The sequence below is a fragment of the Eptesicus fuscus genome, chromosome 9, assembly GCF_027574615.1.
Source record: "Eptesicus fuscus isolate TK198812 chromosome 9, DD_ASM_mEF_20220401, whole genome shotgun sequence".
NCBI lineage: Eukaryota > Metazoa > Chordata > Mammalia > Chiroptera > Vespertilionidae > Eptesicus > Eptesicus fuscus.
This window is the reverse complement of record NC_072481.1, coordinates 4,950,415-4,972,909: the sequence shown is the minus strand read 5'-3', so window position 1 is coordinate 4,972,909 and position 22,495 is coordinate 4,950,415. Positions and strand designations below refer to the sequence as shown.

Below are 22,495 nucleotides of genomic sequence, written 5' to 3'. Positions count from 1 at the left end.
AAAAACACTATGAACAAATTCCTATGCACACTGCACAGATCTTATTTTGAAGTAAAAAAACAAAACGGCAAAAACACCCGCCTGTGGCCCGCGGGCCGTAGTTTGAGGACGCCTGCCTTAAACCTTTGCCGATACACGTGGCTCTAGTTCATTCTTTTTAACACTTGTGGTATTTCCCTTTGTAAATAAACCACGTTTTATTTACCCCTTCTCTTGCTGATGAACCTCAAGGTTTGTTTCTACTCTATGTACTACAAAAGCAATGCTACAATGTATATTCTTTTTCTTTTTTTATTTTCCTATTCTTTTTTAAAATATATTTTTATTGATTTCAGAGAGGAAGGGAGAGGGAGAGAGAGATAGATATACCAATGATGAGAGAGAATCATTGATCGGCTGCCTCCTGCATGCCCCACACTGGGATTGAGCCTGCAACCGGGCATGTGCCCTGACCGGGAATCGAACCATGACCTCCTGGTTCAGAGGTCACCGCTCAACCGCTGAGCCACGCCAGGTGGGCTACAATGTATATATTCTTGCTCGCATCTCCTTGTGTGCATGTCAGAGTCCCGGTGAGTGTTGTCCAAGAGAAATATAAGTGAGAGACATGTAATGTCAGAGTTACCAGTAGCCACATTTTAAAAATAATTAAATGACAGATAAAATTCAATTTAGCAATATATTTTACTTGACCCAGTATATCCAAAATATGGTCATTTTGATGTTATCAAGATAGAAAAATTACTAAGCAGATATTTTACATTTTTTTTCTCTTATTTTGAAATCTGCTGTGTAATCTATACTTGCTGTGCACACTACAATTCGGACAATAGATTTTCATCAGAAATCTTCCTCTCGTCCTGGCAGGTTTGGCTCAGTGGATAGAGTGTCGGCCTGAGGACTGAAGGGTCCCGGGTTCTATCCTGGTCAAAGGCACGTACCGTGGCTGCAGGCTCCTCCCCAGCCTGGGCCCTGGTTGGGGTGTGTGCTGGAGGCAACCAATCGATGTGTTTCTCTCACATCGACATTTCTCTCTGTCTCTCCCTCTCTCTTCTCCTCTCCCTAAAAATCAAAGAGAAAATATCCTCGGGTGAGGATTAACACACAGAAAGAAATATTCATCTCTAAGTGGATTTCATACAATGGCAGGTGAAAAAGTAGACTCACAGACTCAAACTGTTCTAAAGATACATTTAAAAGTTTTCAAATAAAGGAATTCAAGTACCCATTTTTACATTTAAATGAATTAAAAATTAAATAAAATGCTTAAAAAATGCCATTCCTCAATCACACCTTCGGAGTTCAGGGGCTCACAAACTCCGCGTGGCTGGCTGGTGGCCACACTGGACAGCGCAGCCCGGGGCGCACACTCGGAGGGGATGCCAGGTCACAGGTGCAACCACGGCATTAACATCACCCAAGCAAAGTGGTGACGTCCATTAGCAAGAGCAACACAACTTTCCTTTCTCACCGACACTTGGTATTGTCAAACTCACTCATTCCTGCCAACGGAATAGGCCTCAGACGCTCTCGTTATTATAATTTGCATCTCCCTGGTTTTCCATGAAAGGCTAATCTTCTCCCAACAGCCTGCTTATAAGCGCGGCCCATGTTGCTGTGGAGGTACTTGTCCTCGTCTTATGAGCTTGTGGAGTTTCTCTGTATACTCTAGATGGAATTCTTTTGTTGCTTAAACGAGTTGGAAATACCTCCGAGTCACCTTTTTATTTTGTTTATAGAGGGGTGTTTTTTTTTTTATGGGTATTTTTTAATGTTGATGCAGACAACTTTTAAACCTTTTCCTTTATGTTTTATGATTTTTATTCTTTAGAAAAACACTTCCCTAAAGTCACATCCTTCCAGATTTAAATGACTTGTAAAAATTAGCTGAAAGGAACCCTAGTGGGTTTGGCTCAGTGGATAGAGCATCAGCCTGTGGACTGAAGGGTCCCGGGTTCGATTCCGGTCAAGGACATGCACCTGGGTTGCAGGCTCATCCCCGTCCCCAGGTTGGGGCACATGTGGGAGGCAACCAATCGATGTGTCTCTCACACATCGATGTTTCTCTCTCTGTCTCTCCCTCTCCCTTCTACTCTCTCTTAAAAAAAAAAAAAAAAAGTTTATGCCCTAGCTGGTTTGGCTCAGTGGATAGAGCATCAGCCTGCGGACTGAAAGGTCCCAGGTTCGATTCCGGTCAAGGGTACATGTACATGCCTAGGTTGCAGGCTCGATCCCCAGTCGGGGGGGCATGCAGGAGGCAGCCAATCAATGATGCTCTCTCATCACTGATGTTTCCATCTCTCTCTCTCTCTCCCTTCCTCTCTGAAATCAATAAAAATGTGTTTTTTTTTTTAAAAGTTTAAAGGAAATGTTTAGTGGGAGACAGACATTCTGGTGGCCCCGCCAGAGGGGCCAGGCCCTGCCTCTGGCGGGATGCAGAGTGAGCAGCTCCATGAGCACGCCGCCCTCCACTGCCATGACACCACCTGCCGAGATCCCCGTCCCGATTGTCAAACCACATCCTACTTTGGGTTCCTCTTTCTGAGAATGGCCAGGCCAAAAGGCTTTCTTTTCTTTAAGAAAGAACGTAAAAAAAAAAGAAAAAGTTTTTTTTTTTTTTTATTTCTTAGAGAGGGAGAGAGAGAGAGGAACATTGATGTGAGAGGGAAATCTCAATCAGCAGCTCCCTACAAGCCCCCACTGGGGATGGAGCCTGAAGCCCGGGCATGTTCCCTGACCAGGAATCCAACCGGCAACCCTTCAGTGCGTGAGGCGATGCCCAACCAACTGAGCCACACTGGCCAGGGCACGCTTTCTTTTTCATTCAAAACGTTGGGGCTCCTCAGGAATGCCGGAGAACCCACTCACAATGCTCCATGGGCTTCGGCCGAGCTTGGGAAGTCAGGAGCACCTCCGGCCATCCATTCCTGAGGCCATGACCAAAGGGACGGACGGGGCCCCAAGACATAGCCCCCCTCAGTCCCCTGCCTCTTCCCACACGGAAACGAAGCTTCCCACCACACTCGGCCATCGGGAACGCAGGGACGTACTCTGATGGAAAAACTCATTCCTGCCCTGGCCTGGTGGCTCAGTTGGTTGGCGTGTCGAAAGGTTGTGGGTTCGATTCCCAGTCAGGGCACATACCTAGGTTGCAGGTTTGATCCCTGGCTGGGGCCTGTACAGGAGGCAACTGATCAATGCTTCTCTCTCACATCAATGATTTTTCTCTCTCTCTCTCTCTCTCTCTCTCTCACCTTTATTCTCTCTAAAATAAATAAAAAGCATATCACTGGGTAAGAATTAAAACCAACAACAAAAACCTCATTCCTACAAGGAGACTCGGGATGGCGTGGGCATCACATGATCAAGTGCCGGACACGGGGCAGGAGGAAGTGGGGACTCTTTCCCGCTTTGTGGGCCCCGGGCCCGGGGTGCAGCTGCCAATGAGCCCAACCGTCTGAAGCCCAGACGCCCGGCTCTGCAGTTTGCAGGGGGCACAGATGCCAGCTGGTGCAGGGGCTTCAGAACCGGCCCGAGAATGCACACTGGCACAGCCACCTGGGCACACTGACTGCATCCGCTATGCCCTCGGACCCAGCGGTTCCACTCCTGGGCAAACACCCGACAGACATGCAGGCCTGCAGCATCGCTGCTCCTAACAGCCCCGACCTGGAAACCACCCAAATGCGCGTCGGCGGTGGAGTGGGAATAAACTGTGTCCGCTCCCCCGGAACGGGACAGAGCGGTAGAATGGTCTCCAATCGCACACGATACAAATGCATCGCTCAAGCGTGAAGCTGAACGAAGAGTACGTGCTCACGATTTCAGTCACAGAGAGCAGGCCTGGGCAGACTAACCTCTGTTGGCAGAGAAGATGGGGCTCACCCCTAGGGGAGAGCAGTCACCCCGGGGGACGGGGGAATGAGGGCTTCTGGGTGCTGGGAATTTTGGGGTTTCTTGATCTGAAAGCTGGGGACTTTCCACAGACTCAACACATCCTCAGTTCAATGGGTTCAGATGGGCTCACTTCACTCCTGGCCTGAGACCCAGGCCCAGCCAATTGGAGCCCCGAATTCCTCCACCACCACCCCACCCCACCCCCGCCCAGTCATGGGGATTGGAAGCCAGAATGAGACTCAGGCCCAGCCAATCACTGCACGTCATCTCTACAGTGACTCCAGGATGTGCGTGTCAATGTCAAATCCGTGCAATGGGTTTTGACACCTGGATTTCTTTGGGGACTTGCCCCTGGGGAAGCAGAAAACACAGAATATGCACCTAACGCTGCTGGTGACCACCTGAGAAGAGGCCACCGTGGAAAGCAGAGCTCAGGGTGGCGAGGCCACGCGGGGGCCCAAGGACAGCCTCTGATTTCCTGGATCCAGCCATGCCTGAAGCTGACTCTATCCCTGCACTTCCAGTTCTATCAGCCAAGGGTCCCGGTTTCCATTCTGGTCAGGGCACATGCCCGGGTTGCAGGCTCGATCCCCAGTAGGGGGCGTACAGGAGGCAGCCAATCAATGATTCTCTCTCATCATCGATGTTTCTATCTCCCTCTCCCTTCTTCTCTGAAATCAATACAAAAAATATTTATATTTTTAAAAAGATACACTTAGGAGCTGGGTGGGTCAGATGGGGGACAGTGAGTGAGGAGGTAGGAGACTGGCTGGGGGTGGAAATTTCCCAAGATGGGGAAGTGTAAGGGAGAACCACGTTTTGGGGCAATAAAACAGCAAGAGTCACATCTCAGGCAGTGAATCTGAGCTGCTAACTGCACATCCCAGGAAAGACAGCCAAAGGGTGAGGCCAGGCTGGCGCTCAGGGGAGAGGTCGTTAGGGTCACGGGCTGTAATCTGGGGGCAGCAGTGACACACAGATGTGGAGCCATGGGGACAGATGAGACAGAGACAGAGGGTCGGAGAGGGGTAGGACCACCCTCAAGGCACTAGGGACCCAGCAAAGACGAACCATGAGTAATTGATCCTTCCTCACTCTTGAGTCATCCAGAACGTCCAGGCAGGCGTGTGTCTGTCCACATCTGAACCGTTAGTAAAACATCAAAGACAACTGGGCAGGGAGGAGCTCAATTCCTTTCCTTCGCCTTCCACTTCCGGCCAGCACAACGCACAGAAACAGCCGCCTGGCTGCAGGTGGCCTGGCTGCGGGGCTGCGGGTCTCCGTCCCAGGACCCACCATCCCCTGGCGAGCTGTTCTCAGTGAGACGCACTTCCTCCGGCCCGCACCAAACAACAGTTTCTCCAGCTGAGAACGTGCTGCGACTCCCTTCAAATATTCCAATAGAAGTTCCCCTGCTCCCCAGCCAGCAGCTCCCGGCCTGGATCTATTTCTAAGGAGGAGGGCAGGCCACGGATGCAGGCGCCCCCTCCAGGCTGGGAATAGGGCTGCAGCCCAACTCCTAGTCCCCTGGGCTGGCAGACCTGCTAAGAAATTCCTTTCATTCCTTTTGAAACTCCAGGGACCTGGGGCTCTGAGCTGGCATCTCCTGAGTCATCCCAAATGTGGCTGCCGCTCCAACCAGGAGCCGCTGCCAGGCTTTGTCAACGCACAGCGACAGGCTGTTTGGTGCTGCAGCCGGCAGGTGTGCGAGGGGACAGGCCGCGGGGAAAAGAGAAACGTGTCCCACTTCCCTGAGCAATACACACCTCCTCCCTGAGCGCCCTCGGCCAGCAGGTGCCTCCGGAAGTCACCCTGGAGCATGTCCAACCCGGGGCCCACAGGCGCATGTCTCAGGTATTTGGCCCGTGTTAGCCTTCGAGTCTGACATGGTCCCCGGGTCATCCCTCCAACCTGTCTACAGCGCGAGACGCTCATTAATCCCAAGACAAAACCTCTGCCCAACGCCCGATTTCGGAGCTGAAAGTTACAACCCCAGAAGCCCAAGAGAAGGGGCCTCAGAAACTCCTAGAAGGTGGTTATACACACCGTCCACGTATCTACGTCAACCCGGCTGGGAGGATACAAGACCAGCAGGCACCGTGACGAGGGGCAGGGGCCCCCGGGCCAGCCTTCGGCACTGTCCTGCGCGGAGGGAGTCCGCATCTGGACCTCCTGACCTGAGGTTACTTCCAGGTCCTTCTCAGCCTCAAATAGTCCTCCTAGCCCTGGCCGGTGTGGCTCAGTGGATAGAGCGTCGGCCTGCGGACTGAAGGGTCCCAGGTTCGGTTCTGGTCAGTGGGCTTGAGCCCCAGTGTGGGGTGAGCAGGAGGCAGCCGTTCAGTGATTCTCTCTCATCACCGATGTTCCTATCTCTCTCTCCCTCCCCCTTCCTCGCTGACATCAAGAAAAACATACATATTTTAAAAAGTGCTTCTAACCAAGTGTTCTGTCTCCCGCAGAGAATGACATGGGCTCTTCCTATCGCCCGACTTCTGTGGGAGCCAGACGCAGGCGGGCACCTCAGAAACGGGGTCGAAGGTCGTTACCCGGAGCACCCACTTCCCGGCGAGCTCCTGCACGTCCACCTCGAAGGAGCTTCTAGAAACCAGCCCCTGCCCTGACGGCGAGGAAAGGCCCTCCTGGAGACCCCGGGAAAGAGGACGGGAAGGGCCTCTCTCTGACCCCGAAGGCCAGGTCCTGCTCATTCATTCATTCATTCATTCATTCAGCAAATACCGATGTGAGCACCAGGGGGATGTGAGGGGACGGGGGCAGGACCCCCTGCTCCCACGGGGTGTTTAGTCCGACAGGGAGACAACACGAGGAAGCACAGTGGAGAAACAGGCCGATTTCCGAGAGTAAAAGAGCCGAAATGGAGTAAGAATGAGCTTGCAGGGAGGGTCTCTTGTCAGGGAAGGGTCCTCATGTGAGACTGTGGGGATTGAGGTTCAAATGAGGAGGAGGATCCAGAAAAGCTCTAAGAAACAGATTCCAGGCGGCGGGCACGGGGCCGTGCGGAGGCCCTGAGGTCAGGGTCCTGGAGTCGAGGCCTGAAGGCGAGCTGACCGGCCAGGAGAGTGGAGCCTGCAGGGGGCGCCGCGTGAGGAGTCCGGGCCTGTCACCAATGCGGGGGGAAGTCCCGGTGCTGAGCAGGGGGCTGACACGGCCTGATTTACACTGTACACGGAGGACACGCTGGCTGCTGTGAGGCAGTGGAAGGCAGGGAGGCAAGAATGGACGTGGGAAAGGCGTTCGGCCCCAGGGCCCCAGGTCAGGCTAGACCAGTGGTCGGCAAACTCATTAGTCAACAGAGCCAAATATCAACAGGACAACGATGGAAATCTCTTTTGAGAGCCAAATTTTTTAAACTTAAACTTCTTCTAACGCCACTACTTCAAAACAGACTTGCCCAGGCCGTGGTATTTTGTGGAAGAGCCACACTCAAGGGGCCAAAGAGCCGCATGTGGCTCGTGAGCCGTGGTTTGCCGACCACTGTGCTAGACGGATGGGCTGGCCCTCCAGGCCACCGCACGCCCCACCCTCTGCCTCTGCTGAGGGGCGGGCACTTTGGCCTTGACCTTTCCTGTCCTTCGGAACCTTCTAGACAAAGAACTAAAGCTACAACCAGAAGAAGGAGGGAATGGTCCAGGGCCCCCAACAGGTGGTCTCAGGATAGATGTGCTGTTTTTCCAAAATACGAAACCTTTCACGGCAGAACGGCAGTGTGTCCCTCGGGGAGGCCCCGTCTCCCAGCTTCCTCATGGCCACGGTGGCCCTCAGGACAGGACGAGGCCCCACCAAAGCCGTCAGCCATAGCCAGAGGGAGGCGGGCCAGGGCGTCCGGCACAGCTCTGTCCGGGGTGGTCGGCTGCGGGGGGACACGTCCAAAAGGGAAGGGGCGGGAACCTCCAGGAGCCGAGGCCGGGCTAGGAAGGCAGGGCTCCTGCCGCAGGAGGAAGGAGCGGAGGGCAGGGTGAGGATGGGGGAGACAGAGCGCCGTTACCCACAGACGTCCGCCTGGGGAGGAAGCTGGGGCCGCAAGGCGCTCGCGTTTCTTGTCTGCCCACTTCTGCCTCCCGTTATTTTTTAAGTTTTCTTCCTCCTTTTCTTTTTTAAACTTTATTTTATGTATTGCTCTGAGAGAGACTGATTTGGTTGTTCCGCTCAGTTCTGCATTCACTGGTGGATTCATTGGTGGATTCTTGTACGTGTCTTGACCAGGGACGGAACCGCAACCTCGGCATGTGGGGGGTGACACTCTGACCATCGGAGCCGCCAGGCCAGGCTTGGTGTGTCTTCCTTTTTTAAATGTCTACCCGCCCTCATTTCCTCATTTTAAAGGTGTCTCCCTTGAGGCCATAGTTTTCTTTTCTTCTTCTTCTTCTTTTTTTTTTTTTTTTTTTGTTAATCTTCACCCGAGGGTATTTTTTTCCATTGAGTTTTAGAGAGAGAGGAAAAGAGGGGGAGAGACAGAGAGAGAGAAACATCGATGTGAGGGAGACATTCATTGGTTGCCTCCTACCCGCGCCTGCCCGACCCAGGTTGGAGATCGAGCCTGCAAACCAGGTATATGCCCTTTTTAAAATATATATATATATATTATTGATTTTTCACAGAGAGGAAGGGAGAGGGATAGAGAGTTAGAAACATCGATGAGAGAGAAACATCGATCAGCTGCCTCCTGCACACCCCCTACTGGGGATGTGCCCACAACACAGGTATATGCCCTTGAGCAGAATCGAACCTGGGACTCTTCAGTCCGTGACCGATGCTCTAACCACTGAGCAAACGGCCAGGGCGAGGCCATAATTTTCAACAGGACCGTAACTTTTTTTTTTTAATTTAAGAACAGTAACTTATCATTTGAATACTTAAAAAGGAAGAAGTCTCTTCAATGGGGGGAAGCAAGACAGACATCAAAAGGGAGAGGTGTGGGTCTGGAGATTTTGTTTTATATGAAAAAAGTAAAGAAGACTTCTGACCCCTGCTGCTGTCAGAAAACGCGAACCGCGACCTGCAAAGTCCTATCCCAACTACCTCCCTGATGCTCAGCTCCAGGCCCACCGGGGAGGGGCTGCACCCAAGTGGATCCCCCGACGCTGCACCCCCCGATCAATAGGAAGGCCCAGGGTCTCAGGCCTGGAAGTGCGGGGAATTCAGGAAATGTCCTAAGGAAGCAATTCAAAGGTTAAAAAAACTCCCCGCACCAAGGTACCCATTGTGGTATTGTTTGTAGAAGTGATAAGTCTAAAGCAATAGGGAAATGACTAAGTCGCCGATCACACGCGAACTTAAAGGAGCGGGTGAGGTCACCAGGGCGCCCGAGCACGCTGCACGGCGAGTGTTCCCGACTCCGAAGGACACCACACACCCCCGTCCTCCGGGCAGCACGCCGCATCGAGAAAATTGAAACAGCTGTCCTACGGGTGCATGTGGACGTCACAGTAAGGACTTTTCAAAGTTAATATCCTTGAAAGTTCTGCAAGCAGATGATGGTTAAAATTACTTACCACCAGCCCTGGCTGGGGGGCTCAGTGGGTGGGAGCAACAGCCCATATACCCAAAGGCTGTGGGTTGAATTCCCGGTCAGGGCACGTACCTGGGTTGGGGGTTAGATTCCCATTCCCGGCTCATACGGGAGGTGGTCGATCAATATTTCTCTCTCTCTCCCCCCTCCTCCCTTTTCTGTCTCTAAAGATCAGTAAAGGGCATATCCTTGGGTGAGGATTAAAAAAAAAAAAGAATTGCTTAAAACTAAAATGCTTACAGCAAAAAAAAAAAAATAATCAGCAGTCCCCTGACCTCCACAAGCAGACACACCATCCCAATTTCAGGTGTTTCTTTGGGTTTTCATCTCTACATTTCCGAACAGTAGCTTTGCACTGATATTTCCGGGTTTTCAACTTTGAACGTCTTACCTTAAGGTGAGTTAGTGCTTCCCTGCAAGTACACACGCACACATCCTCTCGCCCGTCTTCTGAATACGGCCATGGGATCGCTTCTCGTCAATCCAACATCAGCGCTTACCACGTAAACATTGTTCAAAGCCAGGCCACTCAGTATGCTATGATTTCATTTCCCTTCTTGTTCAACTTTCTGTTATTCCTGTAGTTGATAGTTGCCTCACTTTACATTTTGTTTTCTGTGTACGGATATGAGTCCCCCGCCCCCCTGGCAAACTCTGCAACAGAGCTTATAAAACTCCTCAAAATGCAGCCAATGCGTCAGCTAAGCCACCAGCTCCCTTTTTCTTGGAGCTACTCCTCCCGGGCCCTCTGCGCTCCTGCTCCGAGGGGGCTGCTTGCTCCCAGACCAGCCACACGGCTGCAGAACTGGGCCTTCTCTGCCCCATCACAGGCGTTCCCTTCACCGCCTGGTCTCGCCACCAGCCAGGGGACGTGGTTGCAGGTAAAGAAGCCACGGCTCACCGGTGAGCCTGAGCCGGAGAGGAGCTGGTGGACTGGGAGCAGGTCCCAGTTCTGCTGGAGGGTGTGGGGAAGGATGAGTGATCAGTACGTTGAAAACAAAGCCAACAAAAAGATGAGGCCGCTATCAAGTCCGGGAAAAACAAAGAGCTGGGCGAGAAGAGAAATATAACGGCGGCCCACGACGGGAACTCCCCGCGGACCGTCTGATGGCGAAACGCCTCCCGTGGCCCCTGAGAGCTGGGTGTCCGTTTGCGCCCCTCACTGCTGCTGCGCCAAGGACGTGACCTTGCAGCCCCTCACTGCTGCGTGGACACAGTCCACCCGTCATCCCGCTCTCCTGTGTCAAGGACGACATCAGTGCACCTCCTCAGCGGAGCCCAGGTCCTGGCGACGGGGGAGGCTTGGAAGGGACTAGCTCTCAGGTGCCCTGGTGGGGTAAGTGTCTTTTTTCTCACCGCTCCGAGCCTCGGTAAGATAACGGCCGAGACCCCGCAGGCCATTCGGCAGCGGAGCCACAGGAGAACAAGAGACAATTGCACATTGTGCTCCCTGTTCCTCTTCCGTGGTTTACGTTCTCATTTCACTGGAGCACATCCTCCAGGATCTTCCTTGAAAAGAGTCACTGAGGGGGCGGAGGGGCGTGTCCAGTTTTTGAAAATCCATGCCTGAAAAATACCTTCATTCTATTATTGTGCCTGGGATGACAATTACAGAGTTCTGGGCGGGGAAGGAACTTCCCCTGGAAATTTGAAAGAGCGGCCCTCTGGTGCCGCCGCGGCTCGTGTTGCTTCTGTCCAGTCCGATGCCGTTCTGTCCTCTGGCCTGCTCTCTGTGGCCGCTTTTGTCTCTGCTGGCTTTTTGTAACTTTTCTCTATCTCTGGCGCTTTGGGAGTTCAGAATGATGTCCTGTGGCACATCTCATTCTTTGACAGACTGCTTCTTTTATTATTCATTGTGCTGAGTACTACTCAGAGACGCTTAACGCGGGGACTCCTGCAGTTCTAGACTTTTCTCCTGTAGTTTCTTGGATAACGTCCCCTCCTCCGTTTCTCTCCCCTCTTTTTCTTGAGCTCCTATGAGATGGATATTGAGCCTCCCAAGCGGATTCTCTCTAATTTTCTTATCTTCCCTAGAAATTTATTTTTCAATCTTCCAGCTCTATCCCATGGAAATTTTTACTACAACTATCGTAGTTTTATATCCAATAGCTTATTCCTGTTTTATGAATGTTCCCTTTTTTAAAACACCCATGCCTCTGACTTCTGAATCCCTTCTTTCTGCGTGTTGGGGTCTCTGTCCTTCCCGGCCGAGGCCTCGTGCCGTGTGCGATGACCCACAGCGGCCGCTGAAGTCGCAGAGCGAGGCGCCCCACGCTGTTCGCGCACAGGTGGGGCTAGCTGCTCGCAGGTGCCGCTACGAAGGGACGAAGCAGCAGCCTAGCTTCTCAACAGGGTCCCCCTCCATGTCAGTATCCGAGGGTCGTTTTTCTCACGAGGTCCATGTTCTCAGAAAGAAGGTCTTCAAGGCCCTGCCTGGAGGGGGGCTGAGCCAAGAAGGGGTGTCCCTGGATCCTCCTGTTCTTGGACGGTGGGGGCCTCCTCAGCCTCCCCTGCCCCCGCTGGCCCAACGCTGCCTCAGGAAACCCCGCAGGAGACGGAGCCCCTGGCTGTGGGCTGAGCAAAGCACCTGTGGCTCTACACACACTTCCAACCATCTTCTTGCTTCCCACCACCCTCCACGCCAGGTCGGGAACACTCTGCAGCCCCCATTCTTGAGCCTTGGGGTGGGGGGGTCCTCTGGACACATCAGCTTGTTCCCCCACAACACGGGGCATTCAGTGCTCTCTGCTCGGCCTCTCTTCCCCCGACCGGATCAGTACCTGTCAACATTTTCGCTCACATCCCTCCTCCTCTCTCATCCTGCCCTTTTTCTTTGCTCTCACTCTAGTGGGCTTTTGAAACAGCAGAAACAAACACATACAATCAGGTATGCTCGTGTGGAAGTCCACAATAATACTTAACAGTAAGTAAAACCAAGTTCCCAAAGATACACACAGAAGACGTGTGGGTGGGGGAGGATATTCCCACAAGGAGACAATGGTTGGTGCCGGGTGGGGGGAGTTACAGAACAGTTATGCTTGCATCTTTTTTTTCATTTTGCAAATTTTTGACAGTAAATGGGTGTTCTTATAAATAAAATCACTGAAGGTTAAAAAATTATTATTAAAGGGATCTTCTGAAGCAAGCACCACGGTGCGCAGAAGAAACTCGAATCACGGCAGCACAGGTCCACACTAGCCCCGGGCGTCTTCTGTGCTCCAGGCCTGGGGTCCCGGGAAAGCACCCGAGACCTCCAGAGGGTGGGGGGGGTGGGAAGTGCAAGGAATTCTGGGCCAATCTCTTGGCCTATGACACAGTGGCTATGTTTACCTGCTTTAGGGGTTAAAATTCTGCTAAATATTTTGATCTTTTAAAAGAGATCCACATGTAACAAAAAAATATTTGGAAAGTACCAATGAAGATCTAGAGAAAATGAGGTGAAGGGGGGGCCTCCAAGGATGATACCCCGCTATAACCCACACCCTTTCCAACCTCAAATGACTGTAGCTGTTCAAGCATCTGGGCAAGGAGGAATGAGCTGTGGGCCCACAGGATACATATGCACCCACAGAGCTTGCAAAGGGGGCCGCAGCCTATCCACCCGGGAGCTCCCCAACCATACCCAGCTACTCCCAGATGCCAGAGTGGGGTGCCCAGCCAATGTCAGTCTCTGGCCTCAGTTTCTTCACTGGCACAATGAAAGGACTGCATTCATCTTCCAGGCTAATGTTCTAGAAGCTCCGAGGAGCATCCTATTACTGATACAGTGACTGCCAACTCTCTGGAGAAACAGAATGTCCCCGGTAAGGACTCCTTGAGAAGCAAGATACCGAGTTATCAAAATTCAGCCAGTTCCTTTGGAAGGATGTTTTACTTTTTCTCTCCTCAAATAAGCCAGCCCAATTCTACCAGGACTGGGGCAAGTCCAATACCAACTATTGCAGCTGAATCATGGGCTCCAGGGCTCCCCGGAGCTCCCATCCCTTCCTGTCCCGGCAGCAGCATCCTCTCCTGGGAAGCTGGCTAAGGCCTAGTTCACTTCCCGCTTACGGGCTCGTAACACAAGTTCGGGTGGTTCTCTCTCAGCTCTCGTCCTACGGAACAGATCTCCTTTGGCTGAGTGGCCAGGGAGGGCGGAGGGTCACATTCCAATTTCAACTTATACACAAAATAACATCGCTCCTTCTCCCAGCATGCCGCTGGTCTCCTTCGCCCAACCTACCTCTCTGGAAGGGTCCAAGAACGACCAGCGGCAAAGGCCCCTCTGCCTGGCAGATCGAAGATGCGCTGGAACCAGTGAGCGTCATTCCGTCCTTGCTTGACTCTGAGCGCTCCTTATCTGTGGGGGGGGGGGGGGGGGGGGGGGAGAAAAGAAAAAAATGTAAGAGTCTCAGAAACCTTCCGTGCATTCCCTTGCAAAACTTCAGCGTCAACGCGACTGATTCAGCCGGGCTCCCTCTCTGCAAACCGGTCACATCCTGCTGGGTGGGCCTGCTCCACCGTCTGTGCAGCCCCAGCTCCTCCGGTGGCACCGAGCAAACCACAGGAGCGCGTCCAGGGCCCGAAGCAGACAAACATATACATTCAGATGACTCAGACCGTTTTTTTCGGGTTGTTTGTTGGTTTTGTTTGGCTTCTGAAAGCAGAGTACGTGATCTGAGCCAAGCCTGGGTTGGCGTTCCATTCACTCGCTGCAAACAGCAGGTTCCTGAACTTGAGGTCCCCATGCAAGACCCAAATTGCGTCCTAAAAGAGGACCCAGGCCAGCTCCCGGAGATGGGGAGGGGCCCACTCGCTGCACCTGTGGGCCACTCCTGGAAATAATCTGTCCCCAGAGAGGGAGTAAGGACCTGCCCCTTCCCTGACCCCGGATCCTGGGCACAGCTACCTCTATAGCAGGGAACCTCCCGCCTGGAACCCACGAGGCATGGCGGGGAGCAAGGGACCTGCACACCGGCTTCCTTCCCCGCAGACAGCCCAGCGCTAGGACGCTGTTGGAAAAGGCACCCCTTCCGAGAAGGCATTTCCCAAGGACAAGCTGAAACTGCCTGCGGCCAGCCTCCTGGAGGCAAAGAGACACCCCCCACCCCTACCCCCCGGCAGCCTGGGGCCGTGGGCGTGGGCGGTCCCCGCACTCAGCATCCCGGGGACATGGCAAAGGCTGCCCACGGCCCTGTCACCCAGGAGGTCAGCGCCAAGAGCTAAGGAAGAAATAACTTCCATTGGTGATCGATGGAGTTAACAAGAGGACGAAAAAAACAACAACAACAATAAAAAACAAACACGGCAGCTCAGTCCCAGGGAAAGGAGACGGGTCGCAGAGAAGGCGCTTTCCCACCGAAGGACAACAAAGCGGAAAGCATGATGGAGCCCAGAGGGGAGAGTCGGCGAAGGCAGGATTCGCCGTCCTCCGGAATCCAGGTCAGGAAGTGCGGGCCGGCCGGGACGGAATGCACCAGAGGGCGGCGGGGAGGAGGCTCTTCCCGGGAGAAAGGTGGGTCTTCGGCTCTGGCTCTCACGCCCGCCCGGACCTCCGGACCCGGGTCTGCCGCCCTCGGGCCCCTTCGGGTTCAAGGGCAAAGCTGGGGAGGCGAGGCCGGGCGCGGACGGAGCAGGATGCTCAGCCCCGAATCGGGGGCAGGGGGAGGGGAGGACGCGGCGCGATGGCTGGGTCCCTGACAAGTAAACAGCCTGCCCGGCACGGCGGAGGCCCGGCTCGTCCCACCCAGGGCGACCGCGGGACACCCCGACTCCCGGCCCCACCCCCGGAGGCACCAAAGGGGCGCCGTGAGACTCCGGGAGGAGCGCGCGAAGCAGCCCACACCAGCGCGCGGCCCCCGCCTCGGCCTCCCCAGCCCCCACGCCCCGGACCCCGGAGAGCCCCGCGGACAAAGCCGGGCGCCGGGCGGGGCGGGGCGTGCGGCGGGGGCACCGAGACCCCTCCACCGCGCGCACAGGTGGGCACCGTACCGGGTGTCGGTGCCGGGGGCGGGGCCCGGTCTCCCTGGAGACGGTTGCCCAGGGGACGCGGCGGGCCGGTCCCCGAGCGGCGGGTGAGACTGAGCCTCTGGCGGCCGCGCGGAGCCCGCGGGGGCCTGAGGGCAGGGCCGCGGCGCGGAGCCGGCGAGCGGGGCCACGGCGGAGGGGCGCGGCCCGGGGCGGGGCCCGGACAACGGGACGGCGCGGGCGCGGGCGCGGGCGGGGCCAGGGGCGGGGCGCCGAGAGGGGGCGGGGCGTCCCGGGAGGGGCGGGGCCAGAGCCTGCAGCCGCGCGGGCACCGTCGCCAAACTCTCGCGGCCGGAGCCGGGCGGAGCGCTGGAGCGCAGGCGGGAGCCGGGCGCGGAGCGGTCGTGGGCGGCAAACCCTCCCCAGCCCCGGCTGCACGCGCACGACCTGCGGGGTCGGGTCCCGGAGCCTCCGCGCCCCCGCCCGACCCCGGGAGGCCGGCGCACGCTGCCCTCCGCCCGTCTCCCGCCGGCAGCCAGAGGGTGCGAAGTGCCATTTGCGCAATGAGCGAGGGCCGGTCGTGCGCCAAATCGCCTTTCGCTCCGGGCTCCCAGGGCATCGCCAGAAAGGGGGGGACCTGTCACAGACCCAGAACCGGGGTCCCCCGATAACTGGCCACCCCGGGCTCTGTGCTCACATCCAGGGCCTTCCTTCCCGCGGGGCTCCCCTCCCACGGCGGGCGGAGAAAACAAGTGGGTTCCCGGACTTTCACTAACGCGTCTTTCTTTACAATGAACGGCTCGAGCGCCGATGCGAGCGCCCCGGCACGCACACCGGCGCGGCGGCTCTTCCCGGGCATCACCCTGCCGTGGGCATCGGCCCCCCTGGGTGGTGAGTGGGAAAACGAGGCTCCGAGGGCCCGAGCGTGGCCTCACGCACAGGTCACAGGCCGACACGCCCGCGCGCAGCCCCGCAGCCTCGCCGCGGCGGGGCCTGGACCACGCGCTCCTGGGGATGAGCTTTCGCGTCACCGCCACGTGGAGCGCGAGGGGAGGGGGAGGGCCAGAGCCACCGCGGCGGGACCCCACGGGGCGGAGCAGACGCGAGTGGAGGAAAGTGGGTGGAGGCCCAACGGCTCTGCGTCTCCGCCGCTGTCAGGGGTTCCGGGTGCGGGCCGGGCAGGGCAGGGCCCCCCATCCAGAACAGGCGGGGCGGGCAAGGAGCAAAACTCAGCCGGAAGCCTCCGGGGAGCAGAGGACCAGGTGGCTGGGTCGTGGGGGGTCCCGCGACCCTCTTCGACCTCTGCGTCCTCCCCTCAACACACACACAGAGTAAACGTGTCAGGGCCAGCGTCCCAGCACCCCAGGCGTCTCCAGGAGGAAAAAAATGGGGGTGGGGGGGCTGTCAGGACGAGAGAAGGCCACTCCCAAGCCAGACACTCACACTGAAGAACTCCCCTACATGCTCACACTCTGTCACAGAGGCCAGAGACACACACACATGCTGCTTCCACTAAGACACAGCCCCCACACACAACATGTAAACTGACACAATGTCAGACACCGAGACCACACACACACACACACACACACACACACAATCCCTGGAGAAGGCAGGGTTATCCAACTGGGGCTCAGCGCAGGCTTCCCCACCCACCTCTTTCCCCCTCACGCCTGGTCCCCAGCCTGGGGAGGGGTGCGGGGAGGCGGAAGACAGCCCAATGGCATGTGGGCTGGGGCCCCTGACTCAGTGGGTGGAGGAATGAATGCCTGGCCCCCTGCTGAGCCGCCCTTGCCCCACAGGGTGGGGTCCCTCAGGATGAGGAATAAGCCACTGGAATTCACAGCTGGACCTAGGACGGGAGCAGAGAAGCTGAGAGTTCTGACAGCCACCCTGACTTGGCCAGGGGTGGAACCCCTACAGCCCCGAGGAGGCGAGGATAATGGCCTACCCGTGCCAGGCCACCGGCAAGAGCTTCCAAGGGGCAGACCGGCTTGGTGGCTCCGCCCCTCCCCATCCCAGATATCCCAGATGTGGGGGCCTTCTCCTCGGGACCCATCCCACAGACTTCCCTTTCTCTCCAGCTGGGTCTGCAGGGAAGCCAAGTTCAAAGACAAGGTCAGGTCCTCAGCAGCCATGGAAGCCAGCGGCCTGCCTGGCTTGAGGTTAAAATTGGGGGTCTCAGGTACTGGTTCCTCTGGAGCCCAGAGAAAAGAAAAATCCAAGATGCTCTGAAATGGCAAAAGCCACAAAAATTCATCCTGCCTACATGACAAAGACATCCTGGAACCGCACTGACAAGCTCCCGAGACACATCACTGGGGTGGTTTGGGAGAATGAAGTGAACGCATAGACACAACGTCTCTGGTGCCTGGTGCGCCTTAAGTGTGTGCTCTCACCGATGGGAAACAGACACGAGGAGATGGACTGGCTTACCAGCACACAGCTAGTCAGGGGCAGGGGTGGAAGAAAACCCCAAACCTCCCGACTCCTCATTCGGGGCTCAGGTATATGCAGTCCTCTCTAAGATACAGGTGACGATAAGAATAAATTACAGTAGCCTCCCCTTTATCCGCCGGGCATACGTTCCAAGACCCCCGTGGATGCCTGAAACCGCAGACAGTACCAAGCCCTAAATATACTGTTTTTTTGCTATACATACAAACTTATGATAACGTTTAATTTACAAATTAGGCACAGTAAGAGACTAACAACAATAATAATAACATAGGACAATTATTATAACAGTCTACTGCAGTGATGGGCAACCTTTTGAGCTTGGTGTGTCAAACTTCGCCAGAAAACTGAGCATAACTCGGGTAGTGTGTCACTTTGAGGAAAAAACTAACTCCAAGACTCTAGTCGCAAATGTTTCATCCTCAGGAGCAGCAAATGTTTCGTCCTCGGCCTGCGGCCGCGTGTCATCAGAAATGGCTACGCGTGTCAGTGCTGACACGCGTGTCATAGGTTCGCCATCACTGGTCTACTGGGACACAGTGTAGGAATGTGGTCTCTCAAAATATCCTGTACTGGCCTCCCTTCTTCTTGAGGTGACGAGAGGAGACGATGATGAGTGAAGTGGGGTGAGTGATAACCCAGGCCGCCACGAAGCGGCTCCCCAGACTGGACGGCAAATGTGTGCTGACATGACAAGACTGTGCAAACAACTGATTTGTTAACTCCTGTGGATGATACAGAAGCACTTGTCTGTTTTATGAGAAATGTGGGTTCGACTAACTCCGAGTCCTCAAACAGCGCCCTCCACCTCTCTTCCCGCTCCCAGCGCCGGGCCTTTCAAACAGGAAGCCAACCACGGGGGCAAATCCCCATCAACTGCAAGGAATGCTGACTATTTAAGACCCCCGCCACCTCTTATCACGGCAGAGGCCGTGAGGAGAGCTAGGGCAGGTTCATGTGTAACATGGGAATGGGAGTCACTGTGAGAACTTCATCAACGGAGAAATGAAACCAAACCAGCCAACAACAAAAAACCAAAATGTCAACCAGTTATTTTATCCTTTTTTTACAGCGGTGGGTCCACTCGTCGATGGAGAAATGAAACCAAACGCAGAAATATCAAACTGCCAACCAGGTTACCTCTATCTCCTCTTCACGGCAAGACGGGCTCCGTTAGGCCCTGAGCGCGTCTGCAGCGAAGATGCTCACAGGGAGGGCGCCCGGCACCAGCGTGGGTACCGCGGGCCACGGGGCGAGCCACATCCCAGGTGGCGTGGGGCTGCCTCACGCCACCACTTAAAACTCGTACACTGTTTATTTCTGGAACTTCCCATTTCAGACCTGCAGACGGAAGTTGACTGCAGGTAATCGAAACCGTGGGTAAGGAGGGCCGGAACTACTGCAGTCTGCTGGACAAATAAATTCCCGTCGCCACTGTGAGAAAATCGGGGTAAGTAGAAAAGGTGCGTTCCCACCCTCTACTTGCAGAGAAGATCCTCTTTTAAGTCCCCGAGCACGAGGCAGGAAGCCAGATGAGCTGGCTCCGACCCATGAGAGCCCTGGCCACGCCCCACAGGTAAGAGGGAAGTTTATTTTCTCTGCTAATCACTCCCTCTCCCTCTCCTGGCACTCCCAGGCAACCTCCCTCCGAGGACATGCCAGCTGCTCCCGGCCGCCCACCAACGCCCCAACCACCAGCCTTCCTGGCCTAGGTCGACTCCTCCTGTTCAAACTTGAGGCTCCGCATTGCAGGGGGTCGGCGTGTGTCACCCCAGAATACCGCACGCCGGCATATTGTTGTTATGGTAAATGTGCTTTTATTGATTTTAGATAGCAAGGAAGGGAGAGAGAGAGAAACATGGATGGGAAAGAGAATCATTGATCGGCTGCCTCCCACACGCCCCCTACTGGGGATCGAACCTGAAATTTGGGCATGTGCCCTAACGCGACATCCAACTGGTCACCCCCTCGGTGCATGGGACAATGTCCAACCAACCGAGTCCAACCAATAGGGCCAGCATGCTATTTTGAATTAAAAGTAGCGGACAGCCAAAACCGGTTTGGCTCAGTGGATAGAGCGTCGGCCTGCGGACTCAAGGGTCCCAGGTTCGATTCCGGTCAAGGGCATGTACCTTGGTTGCGGGCACATCCCCAGTAGGGGGTGTGCAAGAGGCAGCTGATCGATGTTTCTCTCTCATCGATGTTTCTAACTCTCTATCCCTCTCTCTTCCTCTCTGTAAAAAATCAATAAAATATATTAAAAAAAAAAAAGTAGCGGACAGACAGCCAGGGCGAGGAGGACACTCTGAGCCTCCTTGGTCCCCGGAAAGCAGGAGGTGAATGTCCCACCAGAGACGGGGACACGAGGGCTAAGAGCCAAGCGACCATAAACATAAATGTCACTTCCGTCTTCCTACCTCCAGCCCCAACCCCTCTGGCCTCACCAGCCCTTCGCACATTTACTGTTTCTTTGTCTAAAAAACACAAAAGCCTCTTGCTTATTCTGGTCACTCCTTTGAGTCTCATATCTTGGTGGGGCTCCTGTACCTTCATGCGTAATTAAATTATTTTTGTTTCTCCTGTTAACCTGTCTTTTTATTACAGGAGGGTCGCAGTCATGAACCTAAAAGGGTAGAGGGAATGTTATTATTCCTCCCTTACAGAATTGTTAGGCGTGGCCGGATAAGATGCTGAATGGGGGCAAAACTAGTAAAGGAAGAGAAAAATAAGATGAAACTAACAACAACAAAATACCAGTTACGTGTTTGTTTTTTCATTCTATTCGGGAAAACGGGGAGATTCTGCAAAATAAGCCTCCTCCAAGGGACAGGCGGTTTCCATGGTGATGCACACAATGCCCTCCTGATCTTTCATCCTCAGGGACCAGGATCAGGGAGCCTCACGCCAGGAGTGTCTGGCCCCGTCATCCTGCCACCGGCACATATTTTCATTCATCTTTGAGACTCTCACTCCCAGCTGACTCAAAAAGTGGCTCATCTGTAGTTAAAAAGCAAAGTTAATTACGATCCAGAGCTTCTTCCTCTCTCTCTCTCTCTCTCTTCCTATGCACACTGCACATATCTTATTTTGAAGTAAAAAACAAAACGGCAAAAACACCCGCCTGTGGCCCGCGGGCCGTAGTTTGAGGACGCCTGGTCTAGATGATTCCAGCCCCCGTTCCCACTGACCCTGGGCATCTCGGAGCAGAGCCATGCTGTCTGCCAAGCCCTGTCAGCTCCTGGGCCCAGAATCTGGGAACGTGATCACACGGTGGTTGCTTCACCCTCTGAGATTGATGGGGTTGTGTTTGCAGCAATAAATCCCTGGGACTTGATCTCATTAAATCCTCAACACAGTCCCCCGAGACAGTTATTCCCACCATCTCCACGGGGACACCGGGCCCCAGGACTTCCCCAAAGCTACACGGGAAGTGGCAGAGACAGGGATCGGACCCGCGGTTAGCCCCCCAAAAACTGCTTCTAACAACGAAGCTTCGGGGCACGAGGCCCGGTTTTTGATGCGTGATTTATGCCCATTTCATCGAGACCCGATCCTGTCCCCTAGGGCAGTCCCGGGGAGAGGAGGGGTCTCCGGCGACTCCCGGTGGAGAGCGTGGCGCGGTGCCATGTGGGAGTGTCAAGTCCATTGGAATGGGGCCTGGGGCCTGTTCTAGTCAACATCCTTTTTTTTTTTTCTTTTTTAAAATATATTTTTATGGATTTCAGAGAGGAAGGGAGAGGGGGAGAGAGAGAGAAACACCGATGCGAGAGAATCGTTGATTGGCCGCCTCCCGCACGCCCCTCACTGGGAATGGAGCCCGCAACAGGGCAGGTGCCCTGACCGGGAGTCAAACCGTGACCTCCTGGTTCCTAGGCTGACGCTCAGCCACTGAGCCACCCTGGCCAGGGCTAGTCAACATCCTTCTTGACAACACGAAGGAAAGGAGACCCCAAAACTGGCTCATCCATTTGGTAGAAATGCAAACAGAACTCACAGGTACCTGGAGAAACCATCCGTAAAAGTTATTCTACCAGAAGTGGGTCAGTCTGGGGGAGCCGCACGCAAGGCTACATGTAACTACATGCTAACTTCCCGGATTACCGAGCGGGGGCAGCGAGAGCCAGAGAGGTCCCAGTTGACCCGAGCCTCATCCCTTTATGAACGGTTCTGCTGGGTGCCAGGGGCACAAGGGCCGTTCATTCTCTGTGTGAAATTATGCCGTCACGTGCCCCTCCCTGTATTCAAACTCCCGTGCAGCCACAGCATCGCAGGGCTGGCCTGTGTGACCAACACATGGCAGCGCGATGGCGGGTCACCTTCAGCATTAGGGCTTCGGTCTGGGGCACTACCTCTTTCTCTGTCTCCATCCCTCTGAGGGGAGCCACGGCCATGCTGTAAGGACACCCACGCTGCCCGATGAGGCCCGCGTGTCAGGAACTGAGGTGTCTGGCCAGCAGCAGGGGAGTCGCCGAGGCCGCAGCGAAGCCTGGCTTCCCCAGCTGCTCCCAGATCCCCGACCCGCAGAGACGGCAGGGTGAGGAGTGTTTGTGGCTTACGTTTGGGGGCGATTTGTTACACGGCAGCAGGTGACTCACACACCACGTGGCTGCTGTGTGGCCCAGCACCTGCTCAGGCGGAGGAGAGCAGAGGCCCTGTCCGTTCTTGTGA

At 55.1% G+C, this 22,495-nt stretch overlaps 1 protein-coding gene across 4 annotated transcripts in view; it reads right to left on the bottom strand.

The window, feature by feature from the left end:
* PIK3CD (phosphatidylinositol-4,5-bisphosphate 3-kinase catalytic subunit delta) overlaps positions 1–22,495 on the bottom strand; it is a 51,184-nt gene that overhangs the window by 14,280 nt on the left and 14,409 nt on the right. For 3 of the 4 annotated variants that reach the window (XM_054721240.1, XM_054721242.1, XM_054721243.1), the window contains exons 1-2: positions 15,395–15,551; positions 13,647–13,763 (exon numbers count right to left, since the gene is read on the bottom strand). The gene's annotated coding sequence lies outside the window, so the exon portion shown is untranslated. Of the gene's footprint in view, positions 1–13,646; positions 13,764–15,394; positions 15,552–22,495 lie in introns of those variants that run through there. The other variant, XM_054721241.1, reaches the window with a different exon arrangement.